We start from the raw sequence: 12,554 nt of genomic DNA, 5'->3' as shown, positions 1-12,554 counted from the left end.
CAAACTTTTATTGTGTTTGAGTCAGTATACACGTGTGGATCTATTTGTTATTGTAGCCTAATCTACCTTATTAAAATCCATGTGTATGAAGGTATTGGGAGATATGAGGGTGGGAAATGCATCAAACATGGAGAACAGGAATGCCCTTGCATTAATAAGCACTTGGAATTATAATTACAGATGCCAAGTTTCAGGCAATGCCAAGAAATTAAGTTATAGATTCTCCATTGTCTGGGGGCTTTAAACTTCATTCGGAGGGCTGCTGGTGAATGAACCTAGTGATTTCTTGAAAACCCATACTGTTCCATTATTCTAACTCTATCCACCAATGTTACTTACAGGAAAATAATTCATCCTTCTTTACAAAGGAATACATACACTGTCATGGCATTTGAGAAATATGGCATCAGTCTCCCTGGAATAATTGAGAATTTTATTATCCCGTTGGATGAAGTAATAGACTCCATGCCAACAGAGCCCTTGTGAGGCTGACTTCATAAAAATAAAAGACAAGAGGTAAAAACATCCATATATATATATATATATCCCCCAGATATGTCTTCAAAGCTAGCTTTGATAAAATTTCTTATAGCTGAAGGACATAGAAACAGTACATTCAATCTACCTGTACCCAAAGGAAACTTCCTCTTTATTTGATGTAACTATGGAGTAAAATAACGTATCAAGCTCTGCTTTGGGAAACAGAAGGCAGATTCAGCTACTACTTATTCTTAGCATGTAAATGACTAAATGCCAATGTATGTTGTCTTTCAAAAAGAATACAAAACAGCAAAAACAGCTTTCTAACTCAAAACTCTTGAGACGTCTGTCCTTTACATTTATTACTTTACATGTGATTTAATCTGCCTATTTTTCAGATCATAAAAACTTTTGTTAGGGAATTAATCTTTACATCAACAAGGAAATCAACAAATATCTTTAGCACAACATACTATCAACCCCATGGATAAATAGAACGTAGTCCCTGCCCTCACATAGTTTACAGTCCTGTTTCAGATACCAGCTATCAGTCTAAGAAGGGATAAACAATGTTTAAGTTGCAAATTAGAAAAAAGTATAAAGTGAATAATATAAGAATTCAAAGGGAGGAGAGATAATTCCTGACCTACCTGAAAAATTATGTGGAGAGAGAATATGATAAAGCAGTTGGGATTTGAGCTGGACTTTGACTTTGGATAGACTATTTTATTGGTTAGGAGTTAGGTTTAGCTGCATGTGACACAACATCTAAATTTAGTAGCTTAAACAAGACAGTTTTTTTTGTTTTTTTGTTTTTTTTTTTCCCTCTCCCACATAGAGCTTTATGGAAATAGGTAATCCAGGACTGGCACAGCAGCCCAAGAATGTCAGGGTCAAAGTTGATTCTCTTGATCTTTCCTTCATCATCACAATGGATATACCACGGCTCCAGCCATCTCTTCTACAGGAATGGATGAAGGGTGTCAATAGGTACAAACTTGCATTTATAAAATAAAAGAGTAACTGGGATGTAATGTACAGTATGGCGACTATGGTTAACAATGCTGCATTGCATATCTGAAAGTTGCTAAGAGAGTAGATCTTAAAAGTTTCATCTCAGGAAAAAATATCTGTAACTATGTATGGTGATGAATGTTCATTAGATCTATTGTGCTGATCATTTACAATATACATGAATATTGAATCGTTCTACACCTGAAACTAATATAATAATATAGGTCAATTACACCTCACGTTTTTTTAAAAAAAGAGACAATTTGGACTTTTTATTCTTTTATTTGCTATTTTCTAGAAGTCTAATTATGCCTAATTATAATCCCACTTAACTTGTTAAGGAAAGATAGGATACTTAGTTAAAAAAACAAAAAAACAAAAAAATAACTCTGCTGTCCAAAATAATTAACAGTTTCTCCAGCTAGAATCCTGTCAGATCTCAGCAGGAAGCAAATATCTGTAGCTGAGATATTAAGGGAGTTTAATGAGTACTTAATATATTTTAATGCATCTCTGGTTGGCAACCTCACACCGACACTTTCAAACTGGAGTGTTGGTAGACTTGGAGAATAGGAGCTCTATGCTGTGGCAAATCAAAGTTAGAGCTGAATTCCTTTGATTCATAGTCTTTTGATGTATTTGGAGAAGTTACTGTAGCAACAGATTATGTCACCTGAAGTTCAGGAGAACGTTTGAAGATGTCACAGGAAATGAGTAATCCTTACCTGGAGAAGTAAAGCAGGTAGGCAACGCCTCTTACCAGAAAGTGACAGTGGTAACTGCATCCCTTATTATTTCTGTCTTTTATTAACAAAACGTGTATGGTTATAGCATTTGCTTTCAATGAGCATGCATAAGGCAATCCGTAACAATCACATTTTAGGTATTCCTATGAACTCTTTCAAAGCACCCATTAAGCTCAAATCTGGACATGTTTACTATTTGTAAAAAATGACAACTAAACTTTTTTTTTTCTTTATCTCTAGTGATTTATCTTTTATTTAAATTTTTAAAAAAATTTTAATGTTTATTTTTGAGAGAGAGACAGAGCATGAGTGGGAGAGGCAGAGAGAGAGGTAGACACAGAATCTGAAGCAGGCTCCAGGGTCTGAGCAGTCAGCACAGAGCCTGACGCAGACCTCAAACCCACGAACAGAGAGATCATGACCAGAGACAAAGTTGGTCCCTTAACCGACTGAGCCCTCCAAGTGTCCCAAGTGACTTACCTTTTAAAAACCAGTTTGACTACCAATACATATGCTACAATTTTAATGTGCCAGACAGTTATTTAAGAGATGGAAGTAATTATGCAAACATTCTTTTCTTAGAAAGAGAAGGTGAATTAGGATAACTTCCATAGAATTATAATCATTGAGGGGCATCTGGGTGGCTCAATCGGTTAAGCGTCCAACTCTTGATTTTGGCTCAGGTCATGATCTCACGATTTGTGGGTTCAAGCCCTGCATCGGGCTTTGCGCGGACAGCATGTGGAGCCTGCTTGGAATTCTCTCTCTCCTCTCTCTCCCCTCTCTCCCCACCCACACATGTGCTTTCTCTCAAAATGAATAAATAAACTTAAAAAAATTATAATCATTGATTTTCACTGATATGTGTCTAAGGTAACTAAAACTGTAATATTTAAAATGCTATCACGAAATTCTTAAATCCAGTTACTTAAGGTGATATATATATATATATATGCATGTATCCATATATACACACATACACATTTATATACTTAACATATTTAGTAAGGAAAATTTGTTTTAAAAGTAGGTTGCCTTTATTTGTGTGAATACATTTTTTCTTAAATTCATAGGTACAAAGCCAGTGATGCTTTTTTTAATCTCTCATTTTGTTATGCAATTGTACTTTGTTTTTTGAATTTTAAAATCTATTGCTCACAGGTAGAACCCAAATGGAAAACAGAAGTTCAGCTTCCTTGAAAAAGTTGGAATGATGCAGAGAACAGGGTATTTCTGGAGGCCACTAAGCAATTGCTTCATTAGCACCTCGAGTGGAACGTCAGTAACTCTGGTCACTAATTGCACATTTTGTCAGGCCCAATTTTCGTCCCAGGGAGGAAAATTTTAAACCTGTGTATAATTTTTAAGAAATTAAGTCCCAGCTCGTCCTAGTTTCCAGGACCATGATTTGTTATGTCTGAGCTATTCGTAGCATTCTGCAGTATGTCAGCATTGCCTCCATGGAAAAACAAGGACACCTGTTGAAAAATATCCTTCCAGATCTTGATTTAGGCCAACTAATAAATACAAAAAGGAGAAAAATATTCCCTAGGTTTTACACACACACACACACACACACACACACACACACACACATTTTTTCCTTTAAGTTCTTAAATTTACTTTGAGACAGAGAGAGAGAGTGTGTGTATGAGTGAGTTGGGGGGAGTATAAAGAGAAGGAGAGAGTGAGAATCCCAGGCAAACTCTGCACTATCAGCTCGGAGCCTGATGAAGGGCTTCAATTCATGTACTGTAAGATCATGACCTGAGAGGAAGTCAAACATTTAACCTACTGAGCCACCCAGGCACCCCATTCCCCAGGTTTTAAGTTTATATGTAACGCTTATTATGTTTTTTGCTGCCACAAAGCCATTTTCCTCCACTCCCTATTGCCAACCCCCCACCTCTAAGACAGGGTTAGATATCCCTTCTTTGTGTATTCCTGGTAAACTGTGCGGGGCTGGTGTGGTCTTATGAATCCGTGCTGTAATTGTCTGATAACTTACCTCAACACATGCCTGGCACCTAGTACAACTCAGTGATTGATTTGTTGAATACTGCATTTCATCAGTTCTAATATGTACATTTTTACACCACTGATGTGTCTTAAAATCAATGATGTCCTATCATTATTGTTATCTGGGGATCATAGTTGTCATTGAAGCAGGGTTGTTTGTGCTGAGTAGTGGATTATAGCTTGATTTTATTCATCGTTTCAGGAAAAAAACACAACTCTCTGTTCTTGGGAATCAATCACCAATTTCTTTTATTGTCTCTCTCCTCCCCTGTACGTGGTCCACAAACAACAACACTATCATCACCTGGATGTGGGTAAGAAATGCAGAATCTCAGGCCTCACCCCAGGCCTACTGAATCAGAATCCTCATCTGAAAGAGATCCAACTGCATATGCCCATTAAAGTTTGAAAACCATTAAAGCTTTCTGGGACCTGAGAAAGATAGTGGCAAGCTGAGGAAGCTGTGTGACATTTTTGCCACTGGAATGTGTGAAAGAATGATCTCTGTCACAAGCCAAGAACTGCAGCTGAAGGCAGGGCTAGGACCTCAGCCCCTGGCACACCAAAAAGAAAACTCAAAAACAGAATAGGGGCACCTGAGTGGCTCAGTCGGTTAAGCATCTAACTTCGGCTCAGATCATGACCTCGAGGTTCATGAGTCTGAGCCCCAAGTCAGGCTCTGTGCTGACAGCTCAGAGCCTGGAGCCTGCTTTGGATTCTGTGTCTCCCTCTCTCTGCCACTCCCCTGCTTGTCTTCTGTCTCTCTCTCTCTCAAAAATAAAGAAACATTAAAAACAAACAAAAACCCCAAATAGGGCTGTGTGGGTGATTCATGTGGGGAACATGTCTGCTCTTAAGGCAGCACCACACTGTTTAGCTGGAAGTCGTTTTTCTTTTTCAGTGATATTTAAATTAATGTATCTTCCAATCCCCCATGACTTCATGCATTCAGTAACACGTGATATTTCTTCCCTCTGAAAGGTCAGCTGAGAACAGGAGTAGGGGCCTGACCTAGCACGTGGCTCTATCTCTAGCACCCAGCGCAGCGTCAGTGAGCTGAGTGAACAAAGCCTATTTATAGGAGGGAATTTACACTTTCTATCACTTCTTCTTCCTTTGAAAATAAACCAGGTAAATATTCCTGAGATTTATTGTTCTGAATTACTAACTCCTGTGAACCAGGTGAGGACAAGAACTTGTAGGTCTCAAATATAAACTGCGATCAGGAGACCTATTAAATAAAATATGATTTATACAGCTTCACCATATAACATAAACAGAATACTGGACAGGGAGTCCAGAACCTGTTTCAGTTCCAGGCCCAAGAGCTTTATGCAAATACCTCTACTGGCCTGCACTCAGCTTTTTCTTTTTTAATCTTTTTATGTTTTATTTATTTTTGAGAGCAAGAGAGACAGAGCATGAGTGGGGGAGGGACAGAGAAAGAAAGAGGGAGACACAGAATCCAAAGCAGGTTCCAGGCTCTGAGCTGTCAGTACAAAGCCCTACACGGGGCTCAAACTCATAGACCGCGAGATCATGACCTGAGCCAAAGTCAGATGCTTAACCAACTGAGCCCAGGCGCCTTGTCAGCTTCTGCATCCTTCCAAGGACCTGGAGCACATAAGCTCCTCTCAGGTTCAGTCCCCAGGATAGCTCTATTTTTCTGGCCTTCTAAAGACCCTAGTGTCCATTCTCATCTTTTTTTTTTTTTTAATGTGTTTTCTAGCTTATGTATAAATTTGAACTCAGTGAGTTAAAAAGACAACACATGCAAGGGTAAGGGTCACGTTTTTGTCCATATTGTGTTTATCAACACAGACAAGTGTGCCAGGAAGCTCATTGAACATTATATACATAATTGAGTTGAAACACTTAAAGAGCTAAACTGAAAATTTGGCCAGCTTTTGTTGTTTCTAATAGTTTTAATCCTAGCACATTATTTAGATTTAAGAATTTCTGATTCTGGTACTGAAGTCTTTCTCGGTCATTACGCTTTAAAGATACCTTCTTTTTTTTCCCCCTTTCTCTTGCTCTTTTAACTCTTCACAGACTGTGGGAAATAATGGCAACTTTATTTCTAGACTTTTGAAAAGATAATATGGTGCACTTATGCTCATAAAGATGAAGCATAGCTGGGAATAGGACATGTGAAAAAAGAACAGAATTGAACTTAGATTTCAATCAGATAAACAGGTTGATATTCCATAAACGAACAGTCGTACAGATATTGGTCAGAACTTAAATTCACAGCCCTACTCTACTCACTACTTAGTAATACTACTTAATAATATTTTCTGATCATTTTTTAATAGTGATTTAAATTTCATCTATTCTGTGAATAAAATGTTTTCTGTGAATAAAATGTAAATTTATTGGGCTAGAACTGGTGTTAAAGGGACTGAAAAATGTCCAACTGAAATGAAACAGACACCAGAGAGAATCTCTTTTGACTCCCAGATTTGGCTTTGGTTCTGTGCTCCCATTTCTGGCTTTGATTAGAGTCCAAAGGTGCCGTTTTATTCTCTTCCAGACATGATTGCCACATGTGTGTTTGGAGCACTCATATGAAGTCTAAAGTGACGAGTGTTCCAGGACTGGGTTAAAAACCCCATCTTAGCTGATTTTTATCCTCACTCTCTTAGAGTTGGGTTATTAAAGCTCTGGTTTGTCATTACCTACTATTCATGATTTAATATAGATACAGTAAGAACCCTTTTCAAACAAATATAAATTAACATTCACTTTGGTATTCTTTTTTAAATGTTTATTAATTTTTGAGAGAGAGAGAGAGACACTGCATGTGACGGAGGGGCAGAGAGAGAATGATACAGAAACTGAAGCAGGCTCCAGGCTCTGAGCTGTCAGCACAGAGCCCCAAAGCAGGACTCAAACTCACTAGTCATGAGATCATGACCTGAGCTAAAGTTGGACACTTAACCAACTGAGCCACCCAGATGCCCCTCATTTTGGTATTCTTAAAAAGAGTATGCGAATGTCTTTAAAAAACATGTAAGGGTTACAGAGTAATCACAGTATTTCTTTGCTTTTTCTTTAAGATTCTTGTTCATCTGGATTTTTTTTCTCACTTCAGTGTGTTATATAAAAAAAAAATATTGGCTACTTACTTTAGTTTCTTCCTTTACTGAGCTTATAACTTATTTCTCTGTCAATTGGCTTATTTAAATTTTTCTTGTGTAGGCCTGAATGCAAAGAATCAGTGCTACATTAGCTGTCTGTCTTCAAAAAAGTCCCTCCCTGAAGCAAACTTTTTCCTCAGATACAAACTCTGCTAAAATGTTTAAGAAAGACATATGCAGGGGCGCCGGGGTGGCGCAGTCGGTTAAGTGTCCGACTTCAGCCAGGTCACGATCTCGCGGTCTGTGAGTTCGAGCCCCGCGTCAGGCTCTGGGCTGATGGCTCAGAGCCTGGAGCCTGTTTCCGATTCTGTGTCTCCCTCTCTCTCTGCGCCTCCCCCGTTCATGCTCTGTCTCTCTCTGTCCCGAAAAAAATAAATAAACGTTGAAAAAAAAAATTAAAAAAAAAAAGAAAAAAAAAAAAAAAAGAAAGACATATGCAGAGGGCTTAGAAAGGCCGGAGTAGCAACACAGGAAGGAATCTTAGATCAAATGGTCCAGAAATTGCAAACTAGTGGCATTTAGACCCACACATTAACAGTTTTATTGAAATATAATTTACATACCTTAAAATTCACTTGACATGTAATTTTTTTTAAGATTTTATTTTATTTTTTTTTTGAATTTTTTTTTCAACATTTATTTATTTTTGAGACAGAGAGAGACAGAGCATGAACGGGGGAGGGGCAGAGAGAGAGGGAGACACAGAATCGGAAACAGGCTCCAGGCTCTGAGCCATCAGCCCAGAGCCTGACGCGGGGCTCGAACTCACAGACCGCGAGATCGTGACCTGGCTGAAGTCGGACGCTTAACCGACTGCGCCACCCAGGCGCCCCTAAGATTTTATTTTTAAAGTAATCTCTACACCCATTGCAGGGCTCAAACCCACAACCTGAGATCAAGAGTCTCACATTCCACTGTCTGAGCCAGGCAGGCACCCCTTGATATGTTATTTGTTTAATGCATTTAGTTTCACCACTCGAAAAATCTAAACTTTTAGTTTATCTTGGAAAACTAAAGCATTTAGGAACACAGGGTTCTGATACTGTCTTGTTTTTTTCAGGTGACACAGGAATTCTGCAATTTGACAGTCTCCGCTATACCTTACTGTATTATACTTAGCAGGCCTCATTTGTTAAGACACCATCAAGATCCCGTAGGCTTTACATATGTGATGCCTGGTTTAATCCAATCCCCATTCAACAAATCAATACAGTTGGGCCCAAAGAAGTGAAAGGAATCGCCCAAGTAAATTAAAAATGACTTATCCACTTGGTACCAACCATATGTTACTTTAGAATTATTTGATAAAACAAATTTTAATTATAATTCTTCGCGACAAAAACAATTCATATAACAATGTTGATATGTCACTAAATTGCTTTCCTGAACGATTAATGGGTTTCAATATGCAGTTTCAACAACTCTGCCTAAAATAATGCCTTATGTGATTGAACTCATCATAACAGATCCTTAAAATATTCTTCTAGCGGCGCCTGGGTGGCTCACTTGGTTAAGCATCCAACTTCGGCTCAGGTCATGATCTCACTGTTTGTGGGTTCGAGCCCCGTATCAGGCTCTGCTGACAGCTTGGAGCCTGCAGCCTGCTTTGGATTCTGTGTCTCTCTCTCTGCCCCTTCCCTGCTCACACTCTGTTTCTCTCTCAAAAATAAATAAAACATTAAAAATAAATAAAAATATTCTGATAAACCTAAGTTTTAAGGATGAATTTAGGGTCAAAGGTAGGTGATAAATAAATATTGATAGCAGTAATTCCAATAAAGGCTATCATTTATTTAGTACTGACTATGCGTAGAACAGCATTAAGAGATGCATGTAAGGGACAAGACTTGAAAAGAGTGACTGACAAGATGGGGTAAAAAGTCACCTTATCATAAATGAGTGAGTTAATTTTCAGACATTGATAGAAAAGAGGAATTTTCTATTTGTTTTGAATTAGCATGGAAATTCAAGACTCTAGAACTGTCCTGTCCACTATGTTAGTCACTAGCCACATGTAACAATTTAAATTTCGAGTAATCAAAATAAAATAAAATTAAAAATTCATTTTCTTTGTCACCCTGGCCACATTTCAAACACTCACAAGGCATGTGTGGCTAGTGGCTACCATGTGACCGGTACAGATGTAGATCTTTTCCATTATCACAGAAAGTCCGTTTGGGCAGTACTACTCTCTAATAATATATCATCTTTTGAGACATTTGAGTCATGTTCTCACAAAAACTAAAATTGCCACTTGCCAAATGTACACAAATTAACCCATGTATTTTTATAGTCCTTTCTAAAATACAGTAACTGCTAGTTGTCATCAGCCAGCCAACATTCGCTTCGATTAGCAAAAGCTAATGTGAACTAAACAAGTTGGGTGTGGAGTTGCTTTAAATTGGTTTTCTTTAAACTGATATTTCAAACTTCCCTCCAATCCAACTGCAATTGTTTGAAATGATTCGGTAGCATTAATGTCAAGTGATTCTCATTTCAAAACTAAATGAGAAGTAATTAGGGCAAAGGCAAGTGTTGATACATTCGTAGAATTCTCCGGAAAGCTTAAGTAAATATATAAGCTGCAAGACAATGTAAACCTCTATGTCCACCAAAACAATGAATCTCCTGCAGCAGTTTCTGAAGGCAAGAGAAAATGTGGGGGGGTAGACTTTCATCAGTCTTAATGTGATTTTCAAACCACCATTGGCCTGTTAGAGAGCACACTAGCTGATGCCAAAGCCAGACACTGAATAACTGATTTTATAGCTACTAGAATTTATCTACCCAAGGCAAATGACACAGATAACTGATCCCACTCATCATCTTGTCCCTACTGTGTTATCCTGATTTTGAGAATGGGCTAGAAGCAATTTAATGCTGGAGAGTTTCTCTGGTTCAGACTTCAGACAGATGCAAAGCCCTTTGTCTCTCCATCTTTATCCAAACCCCGTCAGAACCCACAAGCCCCCAGATCAATGCTTTTCTGCTTTTCTGACTACAACTCACAGTAAGAAGGGTATTTTACATCGGGATCATGCAAAACACACGTGAAGCAGAAGTTTGCCAAACAATAGTTCTTCTAACTACTGGGTGCCCTCTAATATTTTCTGCTTATTCTAGTCTATGTCATTGTTTTAAAATGCTGGTCAGGACCGACTAAATTGCTTTCATGACCTACTAATGGGTTGCAAGCTGCAGTTTGAAAAATACTGCTCTGGGCAATCCTGGAATCATCTTTATCCATTCCTGGATATGAAGCCTCCTTGAAAACTGGCTAAAATATGCATAAACATGATAGCTGATGCGGATATGTTGATATTTCTGAAACATGGTTGGAAATACTTTCCGGCTTCTGCACTTTTGACCCAAGCTTTCCTGATGATTTGTTGGGACTGATGTTTCCACTTGCCAGAAGTTCAAACGCTCTTCTCAAATCAGGCTAGTTAATGTTTCCACTTGCCAGAAGCAAGTTCAAAGGCCTTTCTCAAACTAGCTCATTATGACTTGGAAGATAAATGGGTTCACCTTTTGTAGAGAGCTTTTACCATGAATTATTTTTCCTGCTCCTTATAATCTCTTCCAGTACAAATGTGGAACAATTATAAAAACAAAAGCTGATTCTTTAGAGGCAGGAAAAACATACCATCTGAAAGATTCTATAGAATCTGATGCAAGGAAAATCTGAATGATTTCAGAGCTTAAAACCTTTTCTATAAAAGTTTATATTTAGATATTTTGCAGATAAAATACATTAGCTTAACAATAACATCCATATTAAAAATTGTCTCCAAACCTCAGTTACTATCTGATTTATTCCAATAATTATTATAACAAATTTTCAAAAAAGAAAAACATGTTTTACAGATTTTTGGATTCCACTATATGATTTTTATAGTACCTTTCAGTCCATCACATTTTAAAAAACATGATTACTATTACCAATTAATAATGATAATAATATTAGCAGTACTAGTAACACAACAACCCCAAGGCCTCAAGGGCAGATGTTTTTGTTTCTCTTTTACAAATGAGTCAGGCCCTGGAGAAGAAAGACAGGAATTGACCGCAGATGAAGTTCCTGTGGCCACTGCAAATTACCAGGTGGGTGAGCCTAGGCGAGTCTCTTGATTTTCTTGTAAACATGTAAGACATTTAATTATTTCAAAAAGGTACTTTAAATTGACGAGCTCAGTAGTAAGAGCCTGGTAGGTCTTGGGATGTTTGTTGTGTTGAATCTGCATGAAGGGCAAATGGGTTTTGTTTTTTGTTTTTGTTTTAGGGCAAATAGGTTTTTAACGCTCCACAGCTATCAATCCTTCAGTCTCCTCCTGCTTTCTTTAATGGAATTTTATTTATTTTATTTTTAGAGAGACAGTGTGAGCAGGGGAGAGGGACAGAAGGAGAGAGGGTCTTAAGCAGACTCCACGCTCAGCACAGAGCTCAACACAGGGCTCGCATCTCATGACTGTGAGATCATGACCTGAGCCAAAATCAAGAGTCAGACACTAAACCGACTGAGCCACCTAGGTGCCCCTTTAATGGAATTTTTTAAATGCTTGATTTAATAAAGAAAGAAAATTCAGGAAATTAAGGCAACATGTAAGTTAAGAAAATGAGACGCCAGTAATACTCTACATTAGGGAAAAGGTGACACTGAAAAAATTATTTCATTAATCTCGACCAGTTAGGGTGATGTGGTTTTCTAGTTAACTGAATTTACATTGGTTATAAATGGTGGTCTTGGTTTGCATTCTACTGAGAATAGATGGCCAAGAAAGCCAGATATAAGGATCATGGAGATATTTAATTGGACAGGAAACTAACATGCCTATTGCTCCCAATCTATAATTAGTTCAGGACAACAAATAAGAAAGGCATATCTCATTTAAATAAAAACCCAAATGTAAGAATTGCCTGGATTTTCAACAAATATCCAGTGCATCTCTACTCCATACCAGACACCTTGCTAAGTGCTTGTATATAATGATGGTGGTGATCATGGAGGTGAAGGTAGATATAACGAAGTTATTGAATTCCACTATGTCTCCAGCACTGTTGGAAATGCATGTGGATATTAAATAAATTAAATCTTATGAAGGGCCACTATTATCCTGTTTTACCGATGAGGAAATGGAGGCACAGGAGGGTTCTA

The sequence above is a fragment of the Felis catus genome, chromosome A1, assembly GCF_018350175.1.
Source record: "Felis catus isolate Fca126 chromosome A1, F.catus_Fca126_mat1.0, whole genome shotgun sequence".
Taxonomy (NCBI): Eukaryota; Metazoa; Chordata; class Mammalia; order Carnivora; family Felidae; genus Felis; species Felis catus.
Note: the sequence above shows the minus strand (reverse complement) of the source record.